Source organism: Puntigrus tetrazona, chromosome 7 (assembly GCF_018831695.1).
Source record: "Puntigrus tetrazona isolate hp1 chromosome 7, ASM1883169v1, whole genome shotgun sequence".
In the NCBI taxonomy this organism is placed as follows: domain Eukaryota; kingdom Metazoa; phylum Chordata; class Actinopteri; order Cypriniformes; family Cyprinidae; genus Puntigrus; species Puntigrus tetrazona.
This window is the reverse complement of record NC_056705.1, coordinates 32,486,913-32,502,685: the sequence shown is the minus strand read 5'-3', so window position 1 is coordinate 32,502,685 and position 15,773 is coordinate 32,486,913.

Below are 15,773 nucleotides of genomic sequence, written 5' to 3'. Positions count from 1 at the left end.
TTAAATGGAGAGAAAAAAAGGTTTATCGGTCTGACACAGAGTGTCAGTAATGTACAACGACCACGGTAAACAGTCCATTTCCAGCTGAAGGCGATAAAAACATCCATTGACATGAATAAAGAAACTCTGTTCGGACTAATCACGTGGTCACGTGGTCACGTGATGACGTGTCAAACAAACTAAGACTTCTAAAAGTTGTTTGACACGAACAAAATTAAATAAAATCTTTGAAGCGTGTTCATAAATCGTAAAACTACTCCACGCTCAACGTGATCACTCCAAACTGTGTCTCTTTGTTTATTTAAAAGGAGTTTTTATGACTTCAGCTGAAATCGAGTTTTCAACGTGGTCGCTGTGCGATACTGATACCCTGTTCTCCGAACTACTACTAGCGAATGAAATCAAATAAGGGCCACTACATCCACTCTCCTTTAAATGGAGAGAAAAAGGTTTATCGGTCTGACACAGAGTGTTAGTAATGTACAACGACAACAGTAAACAGTCCATTTTCAGCTGAAGGCGATAAAAACATCCATTGACATGAATAAAGAAACTCCGTTCGACTAATCACACGTGGTCACGTGATGACGTGTCAAACAAACTAAGACTTCTATAAGTTGTTTGACACGAACAAAATTAAATAAAATCTTTGAAGCGTGTTCATAAATCGTAAAACTACTCCACGCTCAACGTGATCACTCCAAACTGTGTCTCTTTGTTTATTTAAAAGGACATTTTTATGACTTCAGCTGAAATGGCGTTTTCAACGTGGTCGCTGTGCGATACTGATACCCTGTTCTCCGAACTACTAAGCGAATAAGATCAAATAATGGCCACTACATCCACTCTCCTTTAAATGGAGAGAAAAAAAGTTTATCGGTCTGACACAGAGTGTCAGTAATGTACAACGACCACGGTAAACAGTCCATTTCCAGCTGAAGGCGATAAAAACATCCATTGACATGAATAAAGAAACTCCGTTCGACTAATCACGTGGTCACGTGATGACGTGTCAAACAAACTAAGACTTCTATAAGTTGTTTGACACGAACAAAATTAAATAAAATCTTTGAAAGCGTGTTCATAAATCGTAAAACTACTCCACGCTCAACGTGATCACTCCAAACTGTGTCTCTTTGTTTATTTAAAAGGAAGTTTTTATGACTTTAGCTGAAATGGAGTTTTCAACGTGGTCGCTGTGCGATACTGATACCCTGTTCTCCGAACTACTAAGCTTAATAAGATCAAATAATGGCCACTACATCCACTCTCCTTTAAATGGAGAGAAAAAAGGTTTATCGGTCTGACACAGAGTGTCAGTAATGTACAACGACCACGTAAACAGTCCATTTCCAGCTGAAGGCGATAAAAACATCCATTGACATGAATAAAGAAACTCCGTTCGACTAATCACGTGGTCACGTGTCAAACAAACTAAGACTTCTATAAGTTGTTTGACACGAACAAAATTAAATAAAATCTTTGAAGCGTGTTCATAAATCGTCGAAAAACTACTCCACGCTCAACCTGATCACTCCAAACTGTGTCTCTTTGTTTATTTAAAAGGAAGTTTTTATGACTTTAGCTGAAATGGAGTTTTCAACGTGCGATACTGATACCGCTGTTCTCCTAACTACTGCTACCCTGTTCTCCTTTAAATGGATACTAAGCGTAATAAGATCAAATAATGGCCACCATTGACATTAGAAGCGTGTTCATAAATCGTAAAACTACTCCACGCTCAACTTTGAAGCGTGTTCATAAATCACTCCAAACTGTGTCTCTTTGTTTATTTAAAAGGAAGTTTTTATGACTTCAGCTGAAATGGAGTTTTCAACGTGGTCGCTGTGCGATACTGATACCCTGTTCTCCGAACTACTAAGCGAATAAGATCAAATAATGGCCACTACATCCACTCTCCTTTAAATGGAGAGAAAAAAAGGTTTATCGGTCTGACACAGAGTGTCAGTAATGTACAACGACCACGGTAAACAGTCCATTTCCAGCTGAAGGCGATAAAAACATCCATTGACATGAATAAAGAAACTCCGTTCGACTAAATCACGTGGTCACGTGGTCACGTGATGACGTGTCAAACAAACTAAGACTTCTATAAGTTGTTTGACACGAACAAAATTAAATAAAATCTTTGAAGCGTGTTCATAAATCGTAAAACTACTCCACGCTCAACGTGATCACTCCAAACTGTGTCTCTTTGTTTATTTAAAAGGAAGTTTTTATGACTTCAGCTGAAATGGAGTTTTCAACGTGGTCGCTGTGCGATACTGATACCCTGTTCTCCGAACTACTAAGCGAATAAGATCAAATAATGGCCACTACATCCACTCTCCTTTAAATGGAGAGAAAAAGGTTTTATCGGTCTGACACAGAGTGTCAGTAATGTACAACGACCACGGTAAACAGTCCATTTCCAGCTGAAGGCGATAAAAACATCCATTGACATGAATAAAGAAACTCCGCTCGACTAATCACGTGGTCACGTGATGACGTGTCAAACAAACTAAGACTTCTATAAGTTGTTTGACACACGAACAAAATTAAATAAAATCTTTGAAGCGTGTTCATAAATCGTAAACTACTCCACGCTCAACGTGATCACTCCAAACTGTGTCTCTTTGTTTATTTAAAAGGAAGTTTTTATGACTTCAGCTGAAATGGAGTTTTCAACGTGGTCGCTGTGCGATACTGATACCCTGTTCTCCGAACTACTAAGCGAATAAGATCAAATAATGGCCACTACATCCACTCTCCTTTAAATGGAGAGAAAAAAAAAGGTTTATCGGTCTGACACAGAGTGTCAGTAATGTACAACGACCACGGTAAACAGTCCATTTCCAGCTGAAGGCGATAAAAACATCCATTGACATGAATAAAGAAACTCCGTTCGACTAATCACGTGGTCACGTGGTCACGTGATGACGTCAAACAAACTAAGACTTCTATAAGTTGTTTGACACGAACAAAATTAAATAAAATCTTTGAAGCGTGTTCATAAATCGTAAAACTACTCCACGCTCAACGTGATCACTCCAAACTGTGTCTCTTTGTTTATTTAAAAGGAAGTTTTTATGACTTCAGCTGAAATGGAGTTTTCAACGTGGTCGCTGTGCGATACTGATACCCTGTTCTCCGAACTACTAAGCTTAATAAGATCAAATAATGGCCACTACATCCACTCTCCTTTAAATGGAGAGAAAAAAAGGTTTATCGGTCTGACACAGAGTGTCAGTAATGTACAACGACCACGGTAAACAGTCCATTTCCAGCTGAAGGCGATAAAAACATCCATTGACATGAATAAAGAAACTCCGTTCGACTAATCACGTGGTCACGGTCACGATGACGTGTCAAACAAACTAAGACTTCTATAAGTTGTTTGACACGAACAAAATTAAATAAAATCTTTGAAGCGTGTTCATAAATCGTAAAACTACTCCACGCTCAACGTGATCACTCCAAACTGTGTCTCTTTGTTTATTTAAAAGGAGTTTTTATGACTTCAGCTGAAATGGAGTTTTCAACGTGGTCGCTGTGCGATACTGATACCCTGTTCTCCAAACTACTAAGCGAATAAAATCAAATAATGGCCACTACATCCACTCTCCTTTAAATGGAGAGAAAAAAGGTTTATCGGTCTGACACAGAGTGTCAGTAATGTACAACGACCACACGTAAACAGTCCATTTCCAGCTGAAGGCGATAAAAACATCCATTGACATGAATAAAGAAACTCCGTTCGACTAATCACGTGGTCACGTGGTCACGTGATGACGTGTCAAACAAACTAAGACTTCTATAAGTTGTTTGACACGAACAAAATTAAATAAAATCTTTGAAGCGTGTTCATAAATCGTGAAACTACTCCACGCTCAACGTGATCACTCCAAACTGTGTCTCTTTGTTTATTTAAAAGGACATTTTTATGACTTCAGCTGAAATGGAGTTTTCAACGTGGTCGCTGTGCGATACTGATACCCTGTTCTCCGAACTACTAAGCTTAATAAGATCAAATAATGGCCACTACATCCACTCTCCTTTAAAAAATGGAGAGAAAAAAGGTTTATCGGTCTGACACAGAGTGTCAGTAATGTACAACGACCACGGTAAACAGTCCATTTCAGCTGAAGGCGATAAAAACATCCATTGACATGAATAAAGAAACTCCGTTCGACTAATCACGTGGTCACGTGGTCACGTGATGACGTGTCAAACAAACTAAGACTTCTAAAGTTGTTTGACACGAACAAAATTAAATAAAATCTTTGAAGCGTGTTCATAAATCGTAAAACTACTCCACGCTCAACGATCACTCCAAACTGTGTCTCTTTGTTTATTTAAAAGGAAGTTTTTATGACTTCAGCTGAAATGGAGTTTTCAACGTGGTCGCTGTGCGATACTGATACCCTGTTCTCCGAACTACTAAGCTTAATAAGATCAAATAATGGCCACTACATCCACTCTCCTTTAAATGGAGAGAAAAAAGGTTTATCGGTCTGACACAGAGTGTCAGTAATGTACAACGACCACGGTAAACAGTCCATTTCCAGCTGAAGGCGATAAAAACATCCATTGACATGAATAAAGAAACTCCGTTCGACTAATCACGTGGTCACGTGATGACGTGTCAAACAAACTAAGACTTCTATAAGTTGTTTGACACGAACAAAATTAAATAAAATCTTTGAAAGCGTGTTCATAAATCGTAAAACTACTCCACGCTCAACGTGATCACTCCAAACTGTGTCTCTTTGTTTATTTAAAAGGACATTTTTATGACTTCAGCTGAAATGGCGTTTTCAACGTGGTCGCTGTGCGATACTGATACCCTGTTCTCCGAACTACTAAGCGAATAAGATCAAATAATGGCCACCACATCCACTCTCCTTTAAATGGAGAGAAAAAAAAGGTTTATCGGTCTGACACAGAGTGTCAGTAATGTACAACGACCACGGTAAACAGTCCATTTCCAGCTGAAGGCGATAAAAACATCCATTGACATGAATAAAGAAACTCCGTTCGACTAATCACGTGGTCACGTGATGACGTGTCAAACAAACTAAGACTTCTATAAGTTGTTTGACACGAACAAAATTAAATAAAATCTTTGAAGCGTGTTCATAAATCGTAAAACTACTCCACGCTCAACGTGATCACTCCAAACTGTGTCTCTTTGTTTATTTAAAAGGAAGTTTTTATGACTTCAGCTGAAATGGAGTTTTCAACGTGGTCGCTGTGCGATACTGATACCCTGTTCTCCGAACTACTAAGCGAATAAGATCAAATAATGGCCACTACATCCACTCTCCTTTAAATGGAGAGAAAAAAGGTTTATCGGTCTGACACAGAGTGTCAGTAATGTACAACGACCACGGTAAACAGTCCATTTCCAGCTGAAGGCGATAAAAAACATCCATTGACATGAATAAAGAAACTCCGTTCGGACTAATCACGTGGTCACGTGATGACGTGTCAAACAAACTAAGACTTCTATAAGTTGTTTGACACGAACAAAATTAAATAAAATCTTTGAAAGCGTGTTCATAAATCGTAAAACTACTCCACGCTCAACGTGATCACTCCAAACTGTGTCTCTTTGTTTATTTAAAAGGACATTTTTATGACTTCAGCTGAAATGGCGTTTTCAACGTGGTCGCTGTGCGATACTGATACCCTGTTCTCCGAACTACTAAGCGAATAAGATCAAATAATGGCCACCACATCCACTCTCCTTTAAATGGAGAGAAAAAAGGTTTATCGGTCTGACACAGAGTGTCAGTAATGTACAACGACCACGGTAAACAGTCCATTTCCAGCTGAAGGCGATAAAAAAACATCCATTGACATGAATAAAGAAACTCTGTTCGACTAATCACGTGGTCACGTGGTCACGTGATGACGTGTCAAACAAACTAAGACTTCTATAAGTTGTTTAACACGAACAAAATTAAATAAAATCTTTGAAGCGTGTTCATAAATCGTAAAAACTACTCCACGCTCAACGTGATCACTCCAAACTGTGTCTCTTTGTTTATTTAAAAGGAGTTTTTATGACTTCAGCTGAATCGAGTTTTCAACGTGGTCGCTGTGCGATACTGATACCCTGTTCTCTGAACTACTAAGCTTAATGAAATCAAATAAGGGCCACTACATCCACTCTCCTTTAAATGGAGAGAAAAAGGTTTTTCGGTCTGACACAGAGTGTTAGTAATGTACAACGACAACAGTAAACAGTCCATTTTCAGCTGAAGGCGATAAAAACATCCATTGACATGAATAAAGAAACTCCGTTCGACTAATCACGTGGTCACGTGGTCGTGATGACGTGTCAAACAAACTAAGACTTCTATAAGTTGTTTGACACGAACAAAATTAAATAAAATCTTTGAAGCGTGTTCATAAATCGTAAAACTACTCCACGCTCAACGTGATCACTCCAAACTGTGTCTCTTTGTTTATTTAAAAGGACATTTTTATGACTTCAGCTGAAATGGCGTTTTCAACGTGGTCGCTGTGCGATACTGATACCCTGTTCTCCGAACTACTAAGCTTAATAAGATCAAATAATGGCCACTACACATCCACTCTCCTTTAAATGGAGAGAAAAAAAAAGGTTTATCGGTCTGACACAGAGTGTCAGTAATGTACAACGACCACGGTAAACAGTCCATTTCCAGCTGAAGGCGATAAAAACATCCATTGACATGAATAAAGAAACTCCGTTCGACTAATCACGTGGTCACGTGCGATGACGTGTCAAACAAACTAAGACTTCTATAAGTTGTTTGACACGAACAAAATTAAATAAAATCTTTGAAGCGTGTTCATAAATCGTAAAACTACTCCACGCGCTCAACGTGATCACTCCAAACTGTGTCTCTTTGTTTATTTAAAAGGACATTTTTATGACTTCAGCTGAAATGGCGTTTTCAACGTGGTCGCTGTGCGATACTGATACCCTGTTCTCCGAACTACTAAGCGAATAAGATCAAATAATGGCCACTACATCCACTCTCCTTTAAATGGAGAGAAAAAAAGGTTTATCGGTCTGACACAGAGTGTCAGTAATGTACAACGACCACGGTAAACAGTCCATTTCCAGCTGAAGGCGATAAAAACATCCATTGACATGAATAAAGAAACTCTGTTCGACTAATCACGTGGTCACGATGACGACGTCAAAACAAACTAAGACTTCTATAAGTTGTTTGACACGAACAAAATTAAATAAAATCTTTGAAGCGTGTTCATAAATCGTAAAACTACTCCACGCTCAACCTGATCACTCCAAACTGTGTCTCTTTGTTTATTTAAAAGGAAGTTTTTATGACTTTAGCTGAAATGGAGTTTTCAACGTGGTCGCTGTGCGATACTGCTACCCTGTTCTCCGAACTACTAAGCGAATAAGATCAAATAATGGCCACCACATTAGAAGCGTGTTCATAAATCGTAAAACTACTCCACGCTCAACCTAAACACTCCAAACTGTGTCTCTTTGTTTATTTAAAAGGAAGTTTTTATGACTTCAGCTGAAATTGAGTTTTAAACGTGGTCGCTGTGCGATACTGATACCCTGTTCTCCGAACTACTAAGCGAATAAGATCAAATAATGGCCACCACATCCACTCTCCTTTAAATGGAGAGAAAAAAGGTTTATCGGTCTGACACAGAGTGTTAGTAATGTACAACGACCACGGTAAACAGTCCATTTCCAGCTGAAGGCGATAAAAACATCCATTGACATGAATAAAGAAACTCCGTTCGGACTAATCACGTGGTCACGTGATGACGTGTCAAACAAACTAAGACTTCTATAAGTTGTTTGACACGAACAAAATTAAATAAAATCTTTAAAGCGTGTTCATAAATCGTAAAACTACTCCACGCTCAACGTGATCACTCCAAACTGTGTCTCTTTGTTTATTTAAAAGGACATTTTTATGACTTCAGCTGAAATGGCGTTTTCAACGTGGTCGCTGTGCGATACTGATACCCTGTTCTCCGAACTACTAAGCGAATAAGATCAAATAATGGCCACCACATCCACTCTCCTTTAAATGGAGAGAAAAAAAAGTTTATCGGTCTGACACAGAGTGTCAGTAATGTACAACGACCACGGTAAACAGTCCATTTCCAGCTGAAGGCGATAAAAACATCCATTGACATGAATAAAGAAACTCTGTTCGGACTAATCACGTGGTCACGTGGTCACGTGATGACGTGTCAAACAAACTAAGACTTCTATAAGTTGTTTGACACGAACAAAATTAAATAAAATCTTTGAAGCGTGTTCATAAATCGTAAAACTACTCCACGCTCAACGTGATCACTCCAAACTGTGTCTCTTTGTTTATTTAAAAGGACATTTTTATGACTTCAGCTGAAATGGCGTTTTCAACGTGGTCGCTGTGCGATACTGATACCCTGTTCTCCGAACTACTAAGCGAATAAGATCAAATAATGGCCACCACATCCACTCTCCTTTAAATGGAGAGAAAAAAGGTTTATCGGTCTGACACAGAGTGTCAGTAATGTACAACGACCACGGTAAACAGTCCATTTCCAGCTGAAGGCGATAAAAAACATCCATTGACATGAATAAAGAAACTCCGTTCGGACTAATCACGTGGTCACGTGATGACGTGTCAAACAAACTAAGACTTCTATAAGTTGTTTGACACGAACAAAATTAAATAAAATCTTTGAAGCGTGTTCATAAATCGTAAAACTACTCCACGCTCAACGTGATCACTCCAAACTGTGTCTCTTTGTTTATTTAAAAGGAAGTTTTTATGACTTCAGCTGAATCAGAGTTTTCAACGTGGTCGCTGTGCGATACTGATACCCTGTTCTCCGAACTACTAAGCGAATGAAATCAAATAAGGGCCACCACATCCACTCTCCTTTAAATGGAGAGAGAAAAGGTTTATTGGTCTGACACAGAGTGTTAGTAATGTACAACGACCACGGTAAACAGTCCATTTCCAGCTGAAGGCGATAAAAACATCCATTGACATGAATAAAGAAACTCCGTTCGGACTAATCACGTGGTCACGTGATGACGTGTCAAACAAACTAAGACTTCTATAAGTTGTTTGACACGAACAAAATTAAATAAAATCTTTGAAGCGTGTTCATAAATCGTAAAACTACTCCACGCTCAACCTGATCACTCCAAACTGTGTCTCTTTGTTTATTTAAAAGGAAGTTTTTATGACTTTAGCTGAAATGGAGTTTTAAACGTGGTCGCTGTGCGATACTGATACCCTGTTCTCCGAACTACTAAGCGAATAAGATCAAATAATGGCCACCACATCCACTCTCCTTTAAATGGAGAGAAAAAAGGTTTATCGGTCTGACACAGAGTGTCAGTAATGTACAACGACCACGGTAAACAGTCCATTTCCAGCTGAAGGCGATAAAAACATCCATTGACATGAATAAAGAAACTCCGTTCGACTAATCACGTGGTCACGTGATGACGTGTCAAACAAACTAAGACTTCTATAAGTTGTTTGACACGAACAAAATTAAATAAAATCTTTAAAGCGTGTTCATAAATCGTAAAACTACTCCACGCTCAACGTGATCACTCCAAACTGTGTCTCTTTGTTTATTTAAAAGGACATTTTTATGACTTCAGCTGAAATGGCGTTTTCAACGTGGTCGCTGTGCGATACTGATACCCTGTTCTCCGAACTACTAAGCGAATAAAATCAAATAATGGCCACTACATCCACTCTCCTTTAAATGGAGAGAAAAAAAGGTTTATTGGTCTGACACAGAGTGTCAGTAATGTACAACGACCACGGTAAACAGTCCATTTCCAGCTGAAGGCGATAAAAACATCCATTGACATGAATAAAGAAACTCTGTTCGGACTAATCACGTGGTCACGTGGTCACGTGATGACGTGTCAAACAAACTAAGACTTCTATAAGTTGTTTGACACGAACAAAATTAAATAAAATCTTTGAAGCGTGTTCATAAATCGTAAACTACTCCACGCTCAACGTGATCACTCCAAACTGTGTCTCTTTGTTTATTTAAAAGGAGTTTTTATGACTTCAGCTGAATCGAGTTTTTTTCGTGGTCGCTGTGCGATACTGATACCCTGTTCTCTGAACTACTAAGCGAATGAAATCAAATAAGGGCCACCACATCCACTCTCCTTTAAATGGAGAGAGAAAAGGTTTTTTGGTCTGACACAGAGTGTTAGTAATGTACAACGACAACAGTAAACAGTCTATTTTCAGCTGAAGGCGATAAAAAACATCCATTGACATGAATAAAGAAACTCCGTTCGGACTAATCACGTGGTCACGTGATGACGTGTCAAACAAACTAAGACTTCTATAAGTTGTTTGACACGAACAAAATTAAATAAAATCTTTGAAGCGTGTTCATAAATCGTAAAACTACTCCACGCTCAACGTGATCACTCCAAACTGTGTCTCTTTGTTTATTTAAAAGGACATTTTTATGACTTCAGCTGAAATGGCGTTTTCAACGTGGTCGCTGTGCGATACTGATACCCTGTTCTCCGAACTACTAAGCGAATAAGATCAAATAATGGCCACCACATCCACTCTCCTTTAAATGGAGAGAAAAAAAAGGTTTATCGGTCTGACACAGAGTGTCAGTAATGTACAACGACCACGGTAAACAGTCCATTTCCAGCTGAAGGCGATAAAAACATCCATTGACATGAATAAAGAAACTCCGTTCGGACTAATCACGTGGTCACGTGATGACGTGTCAAACAAACTAAGACTTCTATAAGTTGTTTGACACGAACAAAATTAAATAAAATCTTTGAAGCGTGTTCATAAATCGTAAAACTACTCCACGCTCAACCTGATCACTCCAAACTGTGTCTCTTTGTTTATTTAAAAGGACATTTTTATGACTTCAGCTGAAATGGCGTTTTCAACGTGGTCGCTGTGCGATACTGCTACCCTGTTCTCCGAACTACTAAGCGAATAAGATCAAATAATGGCCACCACATTAGAAGCGTGTTCATAAATCGTAAAACTACTCCACGCTCAACCTAAACACTCCAAACTGTGTCTCTTTGTTTATTTAAAAGGAAGTTTTTATGACTTCAGCTGAAATTGAGTTTTAAACGTGGTCGCTGTGCGATACTGATACCCTGTTCTCCGAACTACTAAGCGAATAAGATCAAATAATGGCCACCACATCCACTCTCCTTTAAATGGAGAGAAAAAAAGGTTTATCGGTCTGACACAGAGTGTTAGTAATGTACAACGACCACGGTAAACAGTCCATTTCCAGCTGAAGGCGATAAAAACATCCATTGACATGAATAAAGAAACTCCGTTCGGACTAATCACGTGGTCACGTGATGACGTGTCAAACAAACTAAGACTTCTATAAGTTGTTTGACACGAACAAAATTAAATAAAATCTTTGAAGCGTGTTCATAAATCGTAAAACTACTCCACGCTCAACCTGATCACTCCAAACTGTGTCTCTTTGTTTATTTAAAAGGAAGTTTTTATGACTTTAGCTGAAATGGAGTTTTCAACGTGGTCGCTGTGCGATACTGCTACCCTGTTCTCCGAACTACTAAGCGAATAAGATCAAATAATGGCCACCACATCCACTCTCCTTTAAATGGAGAGAGAAAAGGTTTATTGGTCTGACACAGAGTGTTAGTAATGTACAACGACAACAGTAAACAGTCCATTTTCAGCTGAAGGCGATAAAAAACATCCATTGACATGAATAAAGAAACTCCGTTCGGACTAATCACGTGGTCACGTGATGACGTGTCAAACAAACTAAGACTTCTATAAGTTGTTTGACACGAACAAAATTAAATAAAATCTTTGAAGCGTGTTCATAAATCGTAAAACTACTCCACGCTCAACGTGATCACTCCAAACTGTGTCTCTTTGTTTATTTAAAAGGACATTTTTATGACTTCAGCTGAATCGGAGTTTTCAACGTGGTCGCTGTGCGATACTGATACCCTGTTCTCCGAACTACTAAGCGAATAAGATCAAATAATGGCCACCACATCCACTCTCCTTTAAATGGAGAGAAAAAAAAAGTTTATCGGTCTGACACAGAGTGTCAGTAATGTACAACGACCACGGTAAACAGTCCATTTCCAGCTGAAGGCGATAAAAACATCCATTGACATGAATAAAGAAACTCCGTTCGGACTAATCACGTGGTCACGTGGTCACGTGATGACGTGTCAAACAAACTAAGACTTCTATAAGTTGTTTAACACGAACAAAATTAAATAAAATCTTTGAAGCGTGTTCATAAATCGTAAAACTACTCCACGCTCAACGTGATCACTCCAAACTGTGTCTCTTTGTTTATTTAAAAGGGAGTTTTTATGACTTCAGCTGAATCGGAGTTTTCAACGTGGTCGCTGTGCGATACTGAGACCCTGTTCTCTGAACTACTAAGCGAATGAAATCAAATAAGGGCCACCACATCCACTCTCCTTTAAATGGAGAGAGAAAAGGTTTTTTGGTCTGACACAGAGTGTTAGTAATGTACAACGACAACAGTAAACAGTCCATTTTCAGCTGAAGGCGATAAAAAACATCCATTGACATGAATAAAGAAACTCCGTTCGGACTAATCACGTGGTCACGTGATGACGTGTCAAACAAACTAAGACTTCTATAAGTTGTTTGACACGAACAAAATTAAATAAAATCTTTGAAGCGTGTTCATAAATCGTAAAACTACTCCACGCTCAACGTGATCACTCCAAACTGTGTCTCTTTGTTTATTTAAAAGGACATTTTTATGACTTCAGCTGAAATGGCGTTTTCAACGTGGTCGCTGTGCGATACTGACACCCTGTTCTCCGAACTACTAAGCGAATAAGATCAAATAATGGCCACCACATCCACTCTCCTTTAAATGGAGAGAAAAAAAAAGTTTATCGGTCTGACACAGAGTGTCAGTAATGTACAACGACCACGGTAAACAGTCCATTTCCAGCTGAAGGCGATAAAAACATCCATTGACATGAATAAAGAAACTCCGTTCGACTAATCACGTGGTCACGTGATGACGTGTCAAACAAACTAAGACTTCTATAAGTTGTTTGACACGAACAAAATTAAATAAAATCTTTGAAGCGTGTTCATAAATCGTAAAACTACTCCACGCTCAACCTAAACACTCCAAACTGTGTCTCTTTGTTTATTTAAAAGGAAGTTTTTATGACTTTAGCTGAAATTGAGTTTTAAACGTGGTCGCTGTGCGATACTGATACCCTGTTCTCCGAACTACTAAGCGAATAAGATCAAATAATGGCCACCACATCCACTCTCCTTTAAATGGAGAGAAAAAAAAGGTTTATCGGTCTGACACAGAGTGTCAGTAATGTACAACGACCACGGTAAACAGTCCATTTCCAGCTGAAGGCGATAAAAACATCCATTGACATGAATAAAGAAACTCCGTTCGACTAATCACGTGGTCACGTGATGACGTTTCAAACAAACTAAGACTTCTATAAGTTGTTTGACACGAACAAAATTAAATAAAATCTTTGAAGCGTGTTCATAAATCGTAAAACTACTCCACGCTCAACCTGATCACTCCAAACTGTGTCTCTTTGTTTATTTAAAAGGAAGTTTTTATGACTTTAGCTGAAATGGAGTTTTCAACGTGGTCGCTGTGCGATACTGCTACCCTGTTCTCCGAACTACTAAGCGAATAAGATCAAATAATGGCCACCACATCCACTCTCCTTTAAATGGAGAGAAAAAAGGTTTTTTGGTCTGACACAGAGTGTTAGTAATGTACAACGACAACAGTAAAACAGTCCATTTCCAGCTGAAGGCGATAAAAACATCCATTGACATGAATAAAGAAACTCCGTTCGACTAATCACGTGGTCACGCGATGACGTGTCAAACAAACTAAGACTTCTATAAGTTGTTTGACACGAACAAAATTAAATAAAATCTTTGAAGCGTGTTCATAAATCGTAAAACTACTCCACGCTCAACGTGATCACTCCAAACTGTGTCTCTTTGTTTATTTAAAAGGAGTTTTTATGACTTCAGCTGAATCGAGTTTTCAACGTGGTCGCTGTGCGATACTGATACCCTGTTCTCCGAACTACTAAGCGAAATAAGATCAAATAATGGCCACTACATCCACTCTCCTTTAAATGGAGAGAAAAAAAAGGTTTATCGGTCTGACACAAAGTGTCAGTTATGTACAACGACCACGGTAAACAGTCCATTTCCATCTGAAGGCGATAAAAACATCCATTGACATGAATAAAGAAACTCCGTTCGGACTAATCACGTGGTCACGTGATGACGTGTCAAACAAACTAAGACTTCTATAAGTTGTTTGACACGAACAAAATTAAATAAAATCTTTAAAGCGTGTTCATAAATCGTAAAACTACTCCACGCTCAACCTGATCACTCCAAACTGTGTCTCTTTGTTTATTTAAAAGGAAGTTTTTATGACTTTAGCTGAAATGGAGTTTTCAACGTGGTCGCTGTGCGATACTGATACCCTGTTCTCGGAACTACTAAGCGAATAAGATCAAATAATGGCCACCACATCCACTCTCCTTTAAATGGAGAGAAAAAAAGGTTTATCGGTCTGACACAGAGTGTCAGTAATGTACAACGACCACGGTAAACAGTCCATTTCCATCTGAAGGCGATAAAAACATCCATTGACATGAATAAAGAAACTCCGTTCGGACTAATCACGTGGTCACGTGATGACGTGTCAAACAAACTAAGACTTCTATAAGTTGTTTGACACGAACAAAATTAAATAAAATCTTTGAAGCGTGTTCATAAATCGTAAAACTACTCCACGCTCAACGTGATCACTCCAAACTGTGTCTCTTTGTTTATTTAAAAGGACATTTTTATGACTTCAGCTGAAATGGCGTTTTCAACGTGGTCGCTGTGCGATACTGACACCCTGTTCTCCGAACTACTAAGCGAATAAGATCAAATAATGGCCACTACATCCACTCTCCTTTAAATGGAGAGAAAAAAAGTTTATCGGTCTGACACAGAGTGTCAGTAATGTACAACGACCACGGTAAACAGTCCATTTCCAGCTGAAGGCGATAAAAACATCCATTGACATGAATAAAGAAACTCCGTTCTCGACTAATCACGTGGTCACGTGATGACGTGTCAAACAAACTAAGACTTCTATAAGTTGTTTGACACGAACAAAATTAAATAAAACCTTTGAAGCGTGTTCATAAATCGTAAAACTACTCCACGCTCAACCTAAACACTCCAAACTGTGTCTCTTTGTTTATTTAAAAGGAAGTTTTTATGACTTTAGCTGAAATTGAGTTTTAAACGTGGTCGCTGTGCGCGATACTGATACCCTGTTCTCCGAACTACTAAGCGAATAAGATCAAATAATGGCCACCACATCCACTCTCCTTTAAATGGAGAGAAAAAAAAAAAGGTTTATCGTCTGACACAGAGTGTCAGTAATGTACAACGACCACGGTAAACAGTCCATTTCCAGCTGAAGGCGATAAAAACATCCATTGACATGAATAAAGAAACTCCGTTCGACTAATCACGTGGTCACGTGATGACGTTTCAAACAAACTAAGACTTCTATAAGTTGTTTGACACGAACAAAATTAAATAAAATCTTTGAAGCGTGTTCATAAATCGTAAAACTACTCCACGCTCAACCTGATCACTCCAAACTGTGTCTCTTTGTTTATTTAAAAGGAAGTTTTTATG